This window comes from Aedes albopictus, chromosome 3, assembly GCF_035046485.1.
Source record: "Aedes albopictus strain Foshan chromosome 3, AalbF5, whole genome shotgun sequence".
Classification (NCBI taxonomy): Eukaryota; Metazoa; Arthropoda; class Insecta; order Diptera; family Culicidae; genus Aedes; species Aedes albopictus.
Window position 1 is genome coordinate 202,798,763 of NC_085138.1, and position 19,023 is coordinate 202,817,785.

Sequence of the window (19,023 nt, forward strand, 5' to 3'; positions counted from 1 at the left end):
TTCCCCTACAGTACTATTTATTAATAATAAAAATATGATGTATAAAATCGAAGCCGAGGCTCGTCTTAGACTGATGATGATGAGAATGAACTCCATGATGATGCTCGGTTTGGTAGACAGAAGTGACTGTAAGAAAAAAATAATAATACTAAAACAAATATTTATACGAATAAGAAACAAAAAAAACGAATACATATACGGAAATAATTTTATTACATTCCAAATGAAACAAACAAGAGCGACGATGACAAATTATTAAGGCACTTGAATATACTAAAGAAGTTTACGATTTGGTGGTTAAGAGGGGACCTGAAAAGTGTAAATATTTTACAAAAAAAGTTATTCCCGAAGGCGGAAATGATCTTGCAAAAATAAAACTTTTCCATTGCAATAAATGTAGCATGGAATGTATCGCGTAATTACGTATATTACGCTTAATTAATACATATTGTATATATTTTTTATAAACAAGGCAAGTGAACAATTTTAAAATCGAATTTAACAACAAAAGAAGCAAAACATATTTGAATGATTTTCAAAAATTCCTTAAGAATCCTTAGACAACTAGCATTAACCATTTTAAGATGCCAGTTGCCTTACAAAAGCTATTCGAATAGATTCTGAAAATCGTTGAAGATTCTCAGAAATTTACAGTCATTTGGCACATATTCTACAATTGAAATTGAATCTTCTATCACTTTGAAAAATTATTAGTTTCATAAAATACATTCAAATGATTTTCAAAAATCTTTATTCTTAGAAGAATACCTGGAGGAATCCCAGGACGAATTTCTTCAGTAATCTCGGGACGAATTCCTGGAGGAATGTTGGGATGAAAGAATCTGCAATAGTTTCTGAAAGAATCCCGGAAGGAAATTCTTCAGAAATCCTGGCTGAAATTCCTGGAGGAAACTCGGTGAGAATTGCTGGGTGTAGTTCTTGGAGGAAACCTGGCACAAATCTGCAGGAATTCTCTCTCTCCTCTCTTCTTGGCGTAACGTTCTCACTGGGACAAAGCCTGCTTCTCAGCTTAGTGTTCTATGAGCACTTCCACAGTTATTAACTGAGAGCTTCCTCTGCCAATGACCATTTTGCATGTGTATATCGTGTGGCAGGCACGAAGATACTCTATGCCCAAGGAAGTCAAGGAAATTTCCTTTACGAAAAGATCCTGGACCGACCGGGAATCGAACCCGTCACCCTCAGCATGGTCATGCTGAATACCCGTGCGTTTACCGCCTCGGCTATATGGGCCCTATATCTGCAGGAATTCTGGGAGAAATTTCTGAAGAAATTCTTGGAGGCATTCCTGGAGGTATCCCGGGAGGTGTTTTTAGAGAAGTCCCGAGAGGAATTCCTTGGGGAGTATCGGGAGGGATTCCTAGAAGAATCCCGGGAGGAATTCCTGGAATAATCACAGGAGGAATTTCTGGAGGAATCCTGAGAGGAATTCCTGGAGGAGCTTTGGAATGAAAAACTGAAAGAATCTGCAATAGTTTCTGAAAGAATCCCGGAAGGAATTTAAGATATCCCGAGTGAAATTCCTGGAGGAGTCCTGGGAAGAATTGCTGGAAGAATCCCGGGTGGAGTTTTTGGAGGAAACCTGGGAGGAATTCTGGGAGGAATTTCTGGAGAAATTCTTGGAGGAATCCCGGGTGGAATTCCTGGAGGTATCCCGGGAGGTGTTTTTAGAGAAATTCCGGGAAGAATTCCTGGAGGAATACCGGAAGCAATTCCTGTAGGAACCACGGTAGGAGTTCTTGGCGGAATCCTGGGATGAATTTCTGGAAGTTTCTCGGAAGGAACTCCTGGAACAATTTCTAGAGGAATCCCGGGAGGAAATTTTTGGAAAAATCCTGGGAGGAATTCTTGGAGGTATCCTGGACTTGTTTCAGGGAGGAATTCCTGGAGAAATCCCGAAAAATATTCCTGGAGGTATCCCGGGAGGAATTCCTGCGGGAATCCCTGAAGGAATTCGTAGGGGAGTCCCGTGAGGACTTTCCAGAGGAATCTCATAAGTAATTTTGGAGGATATTCTGGAGGAATCTCGGGAGAAGTTCCTCGAAGATTCCGAGTGGAATTTCTGGAGGAAATCGTGGAGGAATCTCCGGAGAAATTCCTGGAAGGAATCTTGAGATAAAATCCCGAGAGGAATTCCACTAGGTTCCACTAGGGAGGAATTCCTAGTGGGATCCCGGGAGGAACCCCGGAAGGAATTCCTACTAACAAAAGTAGCTGCATAACAGCTTATGGAGCACTATAGTAGCTATAGGTAGCTTTTGGAAGAACGTTCGCTTAATACCAGAAAAAATGTTAGTTCCCAGTAGTCCCTAGAGGAATCCTAAGGAATTCCTGGAGGAACCTCGGGAGGAAGAACTGAAAGAACCCGTGCAATAATTTCTGGATGAATCCCGGGAGGGTTTTTTTTTTTAGATAAATCCGGGGATGAATTCCTGGAGGAATATCGGAGGGAATTGCTGGAGGAAAACCGGAGGGAATTCCTGTAGGAATCACATGAGGAACTCCTGAAGATATCTCAGGAGGAATTTCTGGAAGTTTTCTAAAAGGAATACCGAGAGGAATTTCTGAAGAATTTTTTGGAGAATTCCCTGGAGGTATCCCGGGAGGAATTCCTCGAAGATTTCGGGAGGAACTGAAAAAAACCCATGCACTAATTTCTTAAAGAATCCCGAAAACAATTCCTACAGTAATCCCGGGAGGAATTCCTGGAGGAACCTCGGGAGGCCTAACTGAGAAAATCTCTCCATTGATTTCAGAATGAATCCCGGGAGGAATTTCCAGAGAAATCCTAAGAGCAATTCTTGCAGGAATACCGTTAAGAATTTTTGGAGGAATCTCAAAAAATTATCTTGAAGGAATCTCGGAAGGATTTCCTGGAAGGTCTTGGGAAGAAAGTCTTGGGAGGAGTAACTGAAAGAATCCCTGCAATAATTTCTAAAAGAATCCCGGAGTATCCCGGAAAAAAATCCCGGAGTTACTGGAAACATTCACTGCAATAATTTCTGAAAGAATCTCGGGTGGAATTTCTGGTGAAGAAATTGGCCCTGAGTACTTCAAAATTCCCAAATAAACAAATTCTGCTAAAAGAATACCATAAAAGCAGGCTTAAACTCCAAAGAAATTTGTTGAAAAATTCATAGAATAGTATGATTTGATATCCGTAATGATTTCTGTTAGTTTCCAAAGGAACTATTAGAGAATTTGTTCAATACTCACTCATGTTCAATAAGCAGCAGCATGAACTGAAGCGCGGTCAACATCACACCCGCCCACCTTGCAGCCTGTTTTTGATGAGCCGCTGATGCATCCGTACAGGATGAACAGCAAAAATACCTTGACGCGACTTCCGAGGAAGCTGAAGGGACGGGCTTGCGATGTATTGACCAGTTTTGCTCCGGATTCCTTGAAGCATTGCAACTTTCGTCGTGGCAATACTCCGAGTGGTCGCGTCGATGTGTTGGGGATCGACCATTGGGGCGTTTTTCTGCACTTCCAACCCGTACCGCTGCTTGTCCTCGGCTCTCATGGAAGCGCTATTCCTCCGCATCCAATATGCGCTACCTTGCATTGCAACGATTGCAACTCTAGCGCACTTCCAAGCTAAAGCTCTTCCGGGTGCTCTCCGCCACCACTTTGTGCGAAAACGGCATAGACGTGTGTACCCTGGCATTTACCAGCAGACTGTCGACGCAAATCTGAAAAATATAGAAATTTAATAAGCACAAAACAGCAAATTACAATTTTCTCTATGACTTACCCTATTTTGCACGTTTATTCAACGAATTTATGTACCGAACTAACTAAATTAAACTTTTGTTTTCATAACAGGATTTTTTTTTTCTTTTTTTGTTGCCAACACTCCGCGTGGTTAACTGAAATTTTTGACAGTGACATTGGTGAAAGGTACACGCTTAAAAAAATCTTTAAATGCACATTTAATGTACATTTAATGTAAAAAAATGCATTTTATTTTTATGATATATGAAATGCATCCCGAGTGAAACGCCCCTTGGCTTAGCCCCACCAGACAAAAGAAGCGTAGGTGGTACTGGGACCACGGTTATGACATCCCTATTCCTATCCAATAGGATTGTTTGCAGCCAACTTCAATTGAGTTCCCCCATTGACAATGCATTTGGGTTCCCTAAACATTGGTACAAGATGCGGGAATCGAAATCGTGACGTCATCGCACCCTGGTGTCTGGGTCGGACAATAGTTTTATATATCCACATGATCATACTTGGTTTTAGGCCCCATCTTTAACTTAGGGTTTTTGAACAAACCCAAAGTGTATTGAGACCTACCTTAAGACCTTAAGATTCTTTGTATGAGCATGTTTTACCTTTTTCTTGAGCAATTATAATTTGCTTGGGCGAAAGTTTCTTGTATCGTTCACAACAATAGATATAACTACTCTAGATGGGCACAATAGAATTTGAGGCATTTTAACACCATTTGTGTTTAATTATTACTCTACTAATCACTTTTTCTCTGGACCTACGTACACTAACACACTAACCTAAGATTCAAGAAATTTTAGACTACTAAACCTACACTCAAAAAAATTGACATGTCTAAGTAGTATGTTTCACATATAGAATTGCGCAAATTGTAAATCCCTCCAATTTCACGTGTGGAACATATAGAATCACCAACATTATTTTTGCACCGATCTATCAACAATTCACTCGATTCTAATGTGTATGTCATACGGTATTTGAATGAAATGCATATGCATACTGAATGAATTGCCTATAGATATACATTTCCAACCTAGTGAATGTAGCATAAGCTGAACATCAAATTCATGTTTTGATATACATGGATTTTGTGTTATAAAACTCCAGGTATAAATACATAATGAAGAGTATCCATATTTCACGCGAGCTCATAGTTCTACAATCACGATTTTAGTCCAGAATTTCAAAAGATGTGTTCAGGGTTAATTGAGATTACTCTGAAAACACATCTTTTGTTATTCAAATAAAAATCATGAAAACAAAACCTAGAGCTCGCACGAAATAAGAGCACTACTATTAAGCAGTGCTACAGTATTTAAAAACAGAAGTTCTAAATTAAAATAACAATTTATTGTTTTGACAATGTTGATTTCTGATTCACTGGCTGGGCAAGGGTCTGGGAACTGGTCCGACGATTCATCAACAGATGTCCTCTCCTGGAAATTATTAAAAAAGAACTAAGTGTTAAATTTGGCCAACACCAATGAAGATGTATTTATTGATTCCATCGGGCACGGCAGGCAATGTCTTAATAAGAAAAAAATTGGAAACAAATTGGTTAATTGGTATCTTAATTGATCTCGTATTTGATGGAACATTATAACTTTATAGGTTAGTCTTGTATTTACTATCAAAACGAGGTTGAGCTGTTTTTGATCAGCCTTCGCCAGCTGCGGCAGTACGCTGTTGGACAAACATTTGATATCCTATCCAAACCAGGTACGTCACACGCATGAGCTGAAAAAGAAAACCATGGTTGTCCCCCATTTCCCGGAAAACCATTCCCCGGAAAACCGTTTCCCGGAAAGACGTTTCCCGGAAATCCATTTCCCAGAATGGACCATTTCCCGGAAATCCATTTCCCGGAATGTACCATTTCCCGGAATGCACCATTTCCCGGAATGCACCATTTCCCGGAAAAAAAATTTTAAGATTAATTTTCCGTTTGTGTTCTGTAAATAATGGCAGTGAATTATAATTGTATAATGTTTGACAGTATTGATATTCAAACAACAGTAATAGATAAGAAGACACAAAATCATTTACTGCAGAATATATGAGGGACCGTAATTATTACAATTATTGTAATTCTCATAAATAGTAAATTTCTCCTTATTTTAAAGGCTATTCATTTGAGTTTTTTGTTAAAATAGTTGTCGGCATCAAACCACCGACGAAATCAAACTGCTAAGTTTTCATCACATATTTTCCCTCCTCCCAAGCATAGGCTGTTCATTCATTCATTTCATTTATTTAGTATTACATCAAATTCAAGATAGGCTGTTCATTCTAGTTGAATTGCTAAAATAGTTGTTGACATTAAGCTTGGAAGCCAGCTGCAAATAATTTCATAGGATATTTTGGATGTATACCATTTCGCCGAACACCATTTCGCGGAATTTTTCTTCGCATTGTAACATTTACCGGAATGAACAATTTCGTTGAATATCATTTCGTAGAATGACTTTTCGCGGAATACTTTTTCGCGGAATTTAATATTTTGCAAACGATAGAAGAATCAACAGTGTAATTTCTGCATGACTTGGTCAGCCAAAACTAAATCAAGAAATTAACATTTGACAATAAAAGAATGACAAATTATTTTCTCTGCTTAACTTTGACTCTGCTTAACCTTAGCACTCCGATTATACTAATTGATAGTAAATCTAATACCTTCCTGAATAAAAATTGGCCTTGTTTGATTCGTAATCTGTTCTCAAGAATTTCGAACGTAAGGCCAAAGTCCATTAGGCCAAACGTCATCAAGACGAATGGGCATTAGGCGTAATAATCAATAAGCAATCGTTGTCACATAGATTGTACTTTTAAGCGCTTATATTGGTAACTCCATCAGAGATTCTTCCTTCTTTTAAATAAGGCTGTTCTTTCCAGCAAAATGCCGAATTGCTAAATGTTCCATCATTTGTCTTCTTCGTCAAAGACTGTATGTGTTGTTAAGTTTGCGGCGATGAAATCCGGCACTCTATAGAAGATTTCACCTTCTTTTGATAATAGGCTGTTCTTTCAAGTTACACTGTTGAAAATTTTGGCCAGCGACCAAACTGCTAATCAAATGAACATTTTTACTTCTAGTAAGAATGGGCTGTTCTTTAGAGTAACACTATTAGTGTGTTTTTTGGAGGCCAGGCTGCTAACCCTACCTTCAAAAATGTATCCTTCTCTAAATCGAGGTTTTTTTTCGAGTTGCACAGTTATGTTGTTTATTGGTGGTCCACTGCTAACTCCGTAGGAGGTTTGTCCTTCTTTTTAAATGTGGTCTTCTTTCAAATAACACTTGCTGGTGACCAAACTGATACCTACATTTAAAAATTTTCCATCTTTAAAGAATAATTTGTTAACTTATAAGTTGCAGTGCTACAGTATTATTTAGTAAACCAGCAACTAACTCATTCTTATGAGATTTTTCTTTCTCTTAATAATAGGCAGATCTTTCAATCTAATTGGTCTAACATCTATTCAGTCCAGTGATTAATCGCCTCATGTCAATTGAGCCTAATCTCCCAGCATCATCGCACTGAGCCTACTTCTCAGCTTCTACACGTCCGCCCTTATTGACTGAAAGCATTATATGTTAAAATGTTGCTTTTTGTAAACCACGTGACCGCGTAGCCCTTAAGTCAAGAACACTCCTTAGGGATAACTTGATCGGCTTTCTCTTTTTTTTGATGTTCCAACTAGCTTGTACTGTAGTAACAGAACAAACCTCATTTTAGTATCAGAGGATTTCCTACCTATCAAACATACGCTGTTTTTTGCAGATATGATATTATTCAGATATCAGATATCAGCCCTTCTTCTCAGCAAAGGCTGTTCTCTGATAAATATTATGCGTTATGCTGATTTTAGAATAATAACTGCTGAATTAATATTATCGAAGAATTTTCCTTCTTTCATACATAAGCCGTTCTTTCGAAGTATACCCTTACAAAAATTTAATTGTTGATATGAAACATTCCATACTTCATTTGCTGTTTTGACTTTTGAATCTTCATGTTGTAGTCTCTCGATCAGTTATTTTTTTTTGTATCATATTGCATCTTGCATTGCTTTATAGATTACCGTGCAAATGTTCAATCGTCTAAAATATTTGTTCACACATCAAACACCAAGGAAAGTAGCAAGTAAACAAACCGATTATTCCATGCACCACCCAAAAAAGTGTAACCGACGCTTAAACTTTCTAGCAGCGAAACGAACCAATGTATGCTTAAACTGGTGGGAACATATTGTGGTGTGACAAAAAATTTCTGCAGGGGGTCGAATACGGTGCAAAAAAAGCAATATTCGATGAAATAGTTAGCAGTTTGATCTCGATAAACACGAAAGAACGACATATGCGTAAAAGAAGGGAATATATCATATGGAAATATTGCTAGCTTAATGCCAACAACTATTCTAACTGTGTAACTAGAAAGAACAGCCTATGTTTAAAAGAAGGGACAATATTCAATGAAAACATGGACAGGTTAATGCCGACAACTATTTTGAAAGATAATTCGGAAGAACAGCCTAGGTGTGAAAGAAGGGAAAATATCGATTGTGTAACATTTCGCCGAAAACCAATATGCGGAATTCTTATTCGCGGTGGAACATTTCGGAAAATCGTTTTGCGGAAAATCGTTATTATTGCTTTTTTTGCACCGTATTCGACCCCCTGCAGAAATTTTTTGTCACACCACAATATGTTCCCACCAGTTTAAGCATACATTGGTTCGTTTCGCTGCTAGAAAGTTTAAGCGTCGGTTACACTTTTTTGGGTGGTGCATGGAATAATCGGTTTGTTTACTTGCTACTTTCCTTGGTGTTTGATGTGTGAACAAATATTTTAGACGATTGAACATTTGCACGGTAATCTATAAAGCAATGCAAGATGCAATATTTTCCCTTCTTTTAAACATAGGCTGTTCTTTAAAGTTATACTGCTATAATAGTTATTTAGTTTTACTTTAGTTTTCAAAGAAGAAGAACGCAATACTTTTGTCAAATACTTAGGCTACCAACAAGGAGTCTTTGATATTCGTAAGATCAAAAAAAAAACTGGAAAAGAGACAATGGCAATGTTCTTGTCCCACCGATTAGCTGTGGAGGCATACCGTAATTTAGAGCTTTCAATTATTCATAATACTCGTCATAAAAAACTAATACAAATTGAGAGTACATAGTACACAATTTTATTATTTTTATGCAAAGAAATATTTACAAAATAATGAAAATAATAGAAATGTTGTTTTTTTTTTAAATATTGAATATGTTTTCCGGGAAATGGTCATTCCGGGAAATGGTTTTCCGGGAAATGGTACATTCCGGGAAATGGTTTTCCGGGAAATGGTACATTCCGGGAAATGGCTTTCCGGGAAACGGGTTTCCGGGAAATGGTTTTCCGGGAAACGACGTACAATCGAAAACCATCATTGGAGTAAATTTTGAATAAAATTCTTGCAATTTATCAGCTTCACAGTTATCCCGGAAATAAGATGACAAATGGCACGGCAGTGCGGTCGTTGGCTGGCCATGATGAGACACGTTTGACCTCGCGTTTGACTTTTTTCATTGGTCATATGTCCCCAGTTGTAAAATGCAATTGTAGAAAACAGTAGCGCAAATTCGTATGAAAAAATACTTCTCCTCCAATGGAATCACACATGAGATTGTTATGTTTTGGTTATCGAACTCAGTTTAAGATAGAGTTGATTGAAAGCCAAGTGAAACAAATTTTATATTGATGTGAATTACATTCGGTTCGGTAAGGTAAGCTTTGTTGAGAAATCCATGTTATGAATCAGATGAATTTAACGTGTAGAAAACATTGAATAGATTGGAGAAATACATCAGACTAACGTTGACGCTTCTGGATCAGTCGCATGAAAACACATGAATCGATCGCGTCAATTTTTTCAGTGTAGAATTAAGATCAAACAAATTATTAAAACTTCACTACTAGAATAATAACTTCTTCAACGGACCTTGTGAAATTAACACTGATAAATGTTCATGCTTTACTCGCGTCGCAAGGGAACGTCCATAAATTAAGTCACGCAAAAATTTCCCATTTTCAACCCCCCCCCCCTCCCCCCTATGTCACACTTTTTGTATGGGGCCTTTGAAATTTTTGTATGGGTCGTCACACTTTGTTGAACCCCCCCCCCCCCTCTCCCCTCAAAGCATGACGTAATTTATGAACGTTCCCCAACTTGTGAATGTCTGGTATTTTTTTATTCTTCAACTACTACCTAATCTACAGCTCTTTTGTCCACTAGGGCACTGCGTGATAGATTCCAATTGGCAGCTGCACTTACACTTTGTACAGCGCCTAAATGTATTCTATTCAAATTCTACTATATCGAACTGGTTGCCTTTGCGCTGCTGTCACTTTTCTTATCTGTTTGTTTTCCAGTCCGATTGGGGATTCATTATGAGTTGCCGTTAGCCGATATCCAAGTGTCTGGGTCCGTTAGAGCGTATGCTGAGAAGAGGGTCAGGTGTCAGCCGCTCTCGGGGGGAAGAGCAACTGACGAAAAATTGCAAGTGCCGGGGCCGGGATCGAACAATAACCATCCACTTATGAAGCCACTACGCCACGGGCCCAGCATTTGTGTTAGATCCATGAGGATAAATTGGTTCTTATCACTCATGGATAACTCTTTACTTAACCCTCTAATACCCAACCCCGCCTTTAGACGGGGTATAGTTTGAGCATTTTTGTAATTTTTGTTTCGTGGAAAGTCAATTTTTTTATATTTTTGGCTGATATTTAGGACTGTTCTGTATATCTCAAATTGATTTTTGGTGTATTTTAAAACGTAATTACACTTTTAAAAATCATTGAAAAATTGATGTTTTAGTCACCATTTAGAAGTCAATGTTTATTTTGTATTGATTCGCTACAATTAACATATTTTAATTTTTTCTCAAATCATTCTATTCTAGTTTAATAGTTTAAGGAAGTCGAATGCACTCTAAAATTATTTTCCTTAAAATTACACGGAAAACAAAATTTCCCATGAAAAAAAATAAAATTATTATGTTTTAACAATAATCATGAATTCTCAAAATGTTTCCGTCTCAAAAAATCCGTACCCCAAAGAGGCTTCCAGGAAAAATATAAAAATGTGGGGATGTTCAAAAATAAAAATTAGAAAAATCAAAAACTGAAATTCACAAAATCGAGAATTAAAAAGAATGATCTTCCAAAACATGTTCAAATAGATTTTAGATGACGAAAAATGATATTTAGATCAAAATCGAAAATTTGGGTATTAGAGGGTTAAGTACAACTTTGTTGAAAATCATTTTTATACCGGACACATTATAAATTAGTTATCGATTTTTATCTATAATGAAAATCTTTGGTATGGTACACCAAGACAAGTTGAAACGGGTGGGGCAAGATGAAACAGCGGGTTTACATGATGTTATCCAATGATGGTGAACAGCTGTGAACAGTATATATGAATGCCATAACACATACTTTTTGATTCAAACAAGCTTGTGGCGAAAGAAAAATTTCCAAATTGTATTGAAATCTATTTCAAAACTTGGCGTTTCATCTTGCCCCGGTGTACCTTAATGACGATGATACTATTCAACGGGCCATGATGCTTTACGGACCACTACCATAGAATAGAAATCTCCAGATAATTATCTATGTTGTGTTTGGTCAAGCGATCATACGGTAAAGGCATTGAGAAAAAAAAACATACAGGATAAAAATGATAAAAGGTAAATGATGAATATCAAGTAGATTGTAACGCCTGTTTATCTGTGGCTTTACTGTATCTATCCTTTTTTTATCGAATCGAAAATCATGCAAACAAATCAAAATAAGCTGGGATCTTTGAAGTCGATGGTAATTACCTATCCCTTGCAACTTAACATAAATTGTAAACTAATTTTCCATTACATTTGCAATCGCTCCGCATGACCTCATCAGGCAATGTACCATTCCATCATCCTAGTTAAATCAGTTTCCCGATTCGAAATGCGCACACACACGGCGAACGACGAACTTTTTCAAATTAAATTCCTTTCAGCATTACGTAGGCAACGCATGACGGCTTCAGCGACGCAATAGTACACGGTAGTGGTAGCTCCATCAGCACAAAGCTCATGATTGCAATCGGGGAATGTTAACTACGGGTGATGAGGTGCAGGAGGCACCGCTCGGTAAGATTTGATCAGATTTCATCAACTGAAATGAATTTCCAAATATAATGGCAGATGTTGGTTACATCAATTGAAGCGAGGTAAAGTTGTTAAGTATGTACAAGTCAACATTGGCGTGGATTGTACGTGAAAACAAGAAACTAGCTCATGTCTTCGGGCTTTTTTTTTCAAATAGTTTATCAACATATCTCGCGCTCAGTATCATACGGGCGTATCTACAATGATCGATTTCTCTTCATCGATTTTCTCTTTCGTTAATAACTTTGCCGGCAAGACATTTGCGGTTCTTTTTGTTGTTTTAGATGTTAGTCCTAGTTGTCCTTCACCGAAACACACCGAGAGGTCATCCGAAAATTGGTCGTATTTGCCGGAATAATCCGAAGATAAGTTCGATGAAGAGAAATCGATCATTGTAGATACGCCTGTATGATACTAAACGCGAGATATGGTTCATCATCTGCAAGTCGTTGTCATATTGAACAACTTTATCGAAGACATCATCAGTTGTCAGGGTTCTGTGATGAAACATTTATAAAAAAAAAAACTACATATCCCCAGTCGTAAATGAGTTTATATAACTTATTCATAACCAAACGCTGCAAAACGGTGAGTCGATAAGGAGAGCGTCCAGCATAGCTCTGGTCCTCATAAGTTCCTACCTCATGCTTCCACGGGTCAAGCGATGACAAAGACCGCCAGCTGAGAGTTGTGTGCTTAGCTGGTAGTGCAGCCTGGGCACTGTTGTCCTTCTGACTTCAGCTAGATTGAGGAGGTACGTCTCAAGCGTCTGTTCACCAAGGAGGTGCGGCTCAAACAGCGTCTGCTCTGGCATCCAGCGGCTGAGTAAGAAACGCTGCACCACGCTCAGCTAGATCCAAGGTGGTAGCCCCATCAGCGTGGTCGTCCCAGTGTTGGTTGGGACGTTAAACAGAACTGGACGATGGCCCTCCAACGAGACAGAAGTGTTGGCGTAGGCCCAATAAGCCCCCCGTTAAAATCCCCATTGCGAATAATATACGAGAAAATACTACTCGATACAATCGGAAAAGACCCATGCGACGAAATAAGGACTACGATTAGAAACTTGGAACATGGAATTGCAAGTCACTAGGTTTCGCAGGATGTGACTGGATAATTTACGACGAACTACATCCCCGCAACGTCGACATCGTGACGTTGCAGGAACTTTTTTGGACTAGACAGAAAGTGTGGAAAAGCGGGCATCGAGCAGCTACCTTCTACCAAAGCTGTGGCACCACCAAGGAACTGGGAACAGGATTTATAGTGTCGGGCAAGATGCGACAACGTGTGATCGCGTCACAGTCGATCGACGCAAGGATGTGCATGTAAGAGTTAAGGGCTGTTTCTTCAACTACAGCATCGTCAACGCCCACTACACACACGAAGGGAGACCTGATGACGAGAAAGAAGCGTTCTACGCGCAGGTAGGAAGGGAGGAAATGTACAGAACGGTAATCGGCGGAACAGCCTGCACGCCGTATCGAACGATAACGGCCAGCGATGCGTAAACTTTGGCCTCCCGTGGTATGGTAGTCCGAAGCACCTTCTTCCCCCGCAAAGATATCCACAAAGCAACCTGGAGATCACCCGACCATGAAACAGAAAACCAAATCGACCACTTTCTAATCAACGGTAAATTCTTCTCGGATATAACCAATGTCCGCACATACCACAGTGCGAATATAGATTCGGATCACTACTTAGTCGCTGTATGCATGAGCTCAAAACTTTCGACAGTTATCAACACGCGTCAAAGTCGAATGTCGCGGCTCAACATCGAGCAGCTGCGTAATGTAGAAGTGGCTCAAGACTACGCGCAGCAGTAAGCAGTGGCCCTACCAACGGAAGAGCAGCTTGGTGCAGTTACACTTGAAGATGGCTGGAGGAACAACTGATCCGCCATAGGTAGTACCTCGGCTACAGCACTAGGCTTCGCGACTCCGAATCACAGAAACGACTGGTACGACGGTGAATGTGAACAGTTGAAAAACGAGAAGAATGCAGCATGGGCGAGAATTCTGCAACACCATACGAGAGCGAATGATGCACGTTTCAGACAGGCGCGGAACAGGCAGAACTCAGTCCGGATGAAGAAGCACCAGCAGGAAGAACGAGATCGCGAAGCGATGAAAGAGCTGTACCGCGCTAAGAACACACGAAATATCTACGAGAAGCTGAACCGCTCGCGCAGAGGCTTTGTGCACAAGCCGACATGTGCCGCAATAACGGGAATATTCTCACGAGCGAGCGTGAGGTGGTCGAGAGGTGGCGGCAGCATTACGATGAGCACCTCAATGGTGACGTTGCAAGTACCGAAGGTGGCGTGGTAACAGATCTAGGAGTGTATGCACAGGACGAAAGACTTCCGGCCTCTGACCTCCAAGAGATTGAGGAGGAGGTTGACCGGTTGAAAACAACAAAACCGCTGGAGCAGATCAACTACCAAGCGAGCTTCTAAAATACGGTGGAGAAGCACTGGTGAGAGCACTACACTGGGTCATAACCAAGATTTGGGAGGAGGAAGTATTACCGGAGAAGTGGATGGAAGGTATCGTGTGTCCCATCTACAAAAAGGGCGATTGCGGGAACTACCGCGCGATCACATTACAGAGCGCTGTCTACAAGATACTATCTCAAATGTTATGCCGCCGCCTATCACCGATTGCAAGAGAGTTCGTGGGGCTGGATTTATGGGTGAACGCGCTACAACCGACCAGATGTTCGCCATCCACCAGGTGTTGCAAAAATGCTGCTAATACAACGTGCCCACTAGGCCGTCCCTTATTTTGCAAAAATTGGAAATGTTAAAAGTTCGTTAGTGGAAAATGATCGTTTTAGCTAAAAAATGATCGTGTCAAAATTTGAAGTCCCTATCTCAAGGCGAAGTGGTCCCTCAAGGGGCCTAAAGTTGTCAAAAATTGTATGGGACCAAAAAACATGAAATTTTTTTCGACGAAAAAAATACGCTTTTCTACTAAAACCGGTGATTTTAGGACCCTAAAGGGCCAAAAAAGTGCTTAGATTTGCGATATCTCTTCTCGTTTTTGAGTTATTGAACAAAATAGGGTAAGTTTCCTTCGGAATCCAAAAAAATGGTCAAAAATGCTGATTTTTCAGTTTTTTTTTGTCAATATCTTGGAAACGAGTAGAGATATCGCAAATCTAAGCACATTTTTGGCCCTTTAGGGTCCTAAAATCACCGGTTTTAGTGGAATAGCGTATTTGTTTTGTCGAAAAAAATGTCATGTTTTTTTGGTCCCATACAATTTTTGACAACTTTAGGCCCCTTGAGGGACCACTTAGCCTTGAGATACGGACTTCAAATTTTGACACGATCATTTTTTAGCTAAAACGATCATTTTCCACTAACGAACTTTTAACATTTCTAAATTTTGCAAAATAAGGGACGGCCTAGTGCCCACACATCACTTGTTCATCGATTTCAAATCGGCGTATGATACAATCGATCGAGAACAGCTGTGGCAAATTATGCACAAATACTGATACGATTAATCAAGGCGACGATGAGTAAGCACTATTTCCTGCCACAATGCGCCTCTGAATTTCTCTGCTAGTGTCGTTGTCGGCGGTCACCAGTGAGCCCAAGTACACGAATTCTTCAACCGCCTCGATTTCATCACCGTCGATATAAATTCGGGGTGGCCGTAACACGAAGTTAACTATCTACAAAACGCTGATTAGACCGGTCGTCCTCTATGGGCACGAAACATGGACCCTACGTGCAGAGGACCAACGCGCCCTTGGAGTTTTCGAATGGAAGGTGTTGCGTACCATCTGCGGCGGAGTGCAGATGGAAGACGGGACTTGGAGAAGGCGAATGAACCACCAGCTGCATCAGCTGCTGAGAGAAACAACCATCGTCCATACCGTGAAAATCGGGAGGCTACGGTAGGCGGGTCACGTTATCAGGATGTCGGATAGCAACCCGACTAAAATGGTTCTCGAGAATCATCCGGCAGGTCCAAAAAGACGTGGAGCACAGCGAGCTAGGTGGGTCGACCAAGTCTCCACTTGGTCCACGATCTGCGGACCCTACGCAGAGTGCGGAGCTGGAGACAATCAGCCATGGATTGAGTGGAATGGAGACGGCTACTATGTACAGCAGAGGCCACCCCGACCTTAGCCTGATCGGTAAGGTAAGTACAGTCGAGTCTCTTACTAAATGAATTCCTATTAAACGGACTCCTATTAAACGAACACCTACTAGACAGGGGTGAGCGTTATAGGAGACTAAGAGCTTATGGGATTTCGGCTTTTTGAGGGTGTGGCCTATTATCTCGGGTGTGTTAAGAGTTAGCAAAGTTTTAGGGCTTGATAAGATCTACCATTTAGAACTTTGGTTCATATGATTAGTTGGCAACCTGGCCGCTAGAGGGACCATCAACAGTTTGATGCTAAATTGCTCTACAGGAACTACATATATCAGGTTGTCAAGCAAAGTTACGATATGCGACAGCTCAAGACCCTGATAATTTGGAAGGATAGTGTCTTCGGGAAAGTTGTTAGGTACGCCAACAACTTACTGACGATGAGTTGCGAAGTTCGAAATTCCTCCACTGAGCGGCGCTAGCATGCAAATTTTAGAAATCTCATAGCTTAGTATCCTGATAACTTAAAAAGTTGGTGTCTTCGGCAAAGTTGATTAGTATGACATAAACTTACATAAAAATAAACACTTGTTTCAAAATTCTGCCACTAGGCGGCGTTCACCTTTTTTTTCGTATTTTTTCGACTTTTTGGGGTTTTTCGGCTCAGCAGAAGTAGTGTCGCTCCCCCCGATAACTTAGAAAGTTGGTGTATTTGGCAAAGTTGATCAGAATGGCATAAACTTACATAAAAATAAACATTTGTTTCGCAATTCTTTAATTTTTTAATTCTTTTAATTCGTCTAGTAGTTTCAACTGGCATACTCTTAAAAGTTCCACGGAGGATTCCTTTAGAGTCCGACTGACATCATGGTATACAATTGATAAAATGTGCATGCTGTCCAGGGGCAGAATTTCAAACCAAGTATCTCATCAATGATGAAAACAGTTTCTCCAAGATTGCAGAATTCTGAGCTATGAGATTTTTAAAATTTGCGTGTTTACTGGTGCCACCTAGTGGCAGAATTCTGACACGAGTGTCCCATTTTGTGCAAGTCTATGTCATACTGATCAACTTTGCCGAAGACACCATCTTCCTAAGTTGTCAGGATTCTGAGCTATAAAATTTCTAAAATTTGAAAGTTCACTAGCGCCGCCTAGTGGCAGAATTTCTAAACAAGTGTTAATTTTTATGTAAGTTTATGTCATTCTGATCAACTTTTCTAAAGATACCAACTTTCTAAGTTATCGGGGGAGCGACACTAGTTTTGCCAAGCCGAAAACCCCCAAAAAAGTCGAAAAAAGACGAAAAAAACCTTTAATTTACTTGCTCACTAGCGCCGCCCAGTGGAGGAATTTCGAACTTCGCAACTCATCGTCAGTAAGTTATTGGCGTACCCAACAACTTTCCCGAAGACACTATCAGGGTTATCGATAGCTGTCGCATATCGTAACGTTTGCTTGACAACCTGATATGGTTCCTGCAGTGCAATTTAGCTTCAAACTGTTGATGGTCCCTCTAGCGGCCAAGTTGCCAACTAATCATATGAACCAAAGTTCTAAATGGTAGATCTTATCAAGCCCTAAAACTTTGCCGAAGAAAGTATGGCGCTAACTTTTAACACACTCGAGATAATAGGCCACACCCCCAAAAAGCCGAAATCCCATAAGCTCTTAGTCTCCTATTAAGCGGATTCCTATTGCGCCCCCCGACCAGTGATCTTATAAGAGTCTCGACTGTAAGATCATAACCAAATTTAAAAGATACCTGATTACATGTAGCACGATTGTGCTACTGGAGAGCTGCCTAGTGGCATTTTTGTGAATTAAACGTCTATTCATCAGGTAAATCCTTGTCATAACCAACAATTTTTCACAACATTTTCAAATCATCAGTATCTGAATTTATCGCATACAGTAACAGTCGCTTGACAATCTCATATGGTTAATGTGCAATTTAGCTACATCCTGTAGATAGCACCACTAGCGGCATTACCCAACATTACTTGTTAAACTAAGGCCTAAGAATCCTCTGGTGAACGTCGAAGTCGTCTCCACTCGACTCGGGTCATGGCTAGCGATCAGTGATATTATGAGAGTATTGACTGTTGTCCCCAAGGAATTGGCATCCCTATCCCACCAATGCAATGTTTTCGTAGCCAGCATAACAGCGGCTCAAGCGTAGGGCTCAAGCTGACAACCTATTTTCAACACAGCATCATAATTTTAATGCGGGGTAAGAAAACAAGAAGACCATAACAGTCCCCTGGTTGTCCCATCTCTAAAATTATTATGCACCATGCGTCCCCTTAATTTGAGTTTCGGGGTGTGTGAATCTCTTGACTACACCATTGACCAGCACTACATGAGAGCAACACTGAATCAATTATTTACTAGTCATAATGGTCGAATAGTAAAACACTTAATAAAGAAAGCCCCATGAGAAATGACCGGTTTATGATTGCCAGAAATGTGAAATAAAACAAATTGGAAAATTAAGTTTTACAACCCAAACCATAAAAACGCAATACCACTTTTGTATTATGGATGTGTGTCAAGTAATCTTCCTGCCCGGTGCCCACTTCCACCCTCTAGAGACAAGGCAATAATGTGCAGACATCCAGAAAATATTAACCCCAACCGCTTTGTAGCATGAAAAAAAAACGTCAACAATAGCATACACCACGTGCTTTCCTTTACCATTCTCTCTAACAGGTAGCAATGCTGGAACATTGCGGCACGTCCACCGTTGTCCTTTTGCACCCATATGCGAGGAGAATACAGCCGAATAGTCAGGCTCGTATCTGGTCGGTAAACGAGTGCACAGCTTCACGAAGCGGCGAAATTCTGTTCGGATTACATCGAATCGGCCAGTGTGGCCACTACAACAGATTGATATTATAATGCGAAAGCTCCTTAACAAATATAGAGCTGGACCTGATGCGACTGC

General features: G+C 40.1%; 1 long non-coding RNA gene across 1 annotated transcript; it reads right to left on the minus strand.

The window, feature by feature from the left end:
- Positions 1 to 3,939, minus strand: LOC134284261 (uncharacterized). Its single transcript, XR_009995723.1, has 3 exons — positions 3,779 to 3,939; positions 3,238 to 3,716; positions 1 to 126 (listed from the first exon to the last, which is right to left on the minus strand). It is a non-coding gene; the product is annotated as an uncharacterized LOC134284261 (long non-coding RNA).
- Between the last annotated feature and the right edge of the window lie 15,084 nt (positions 3,940 to 19,023).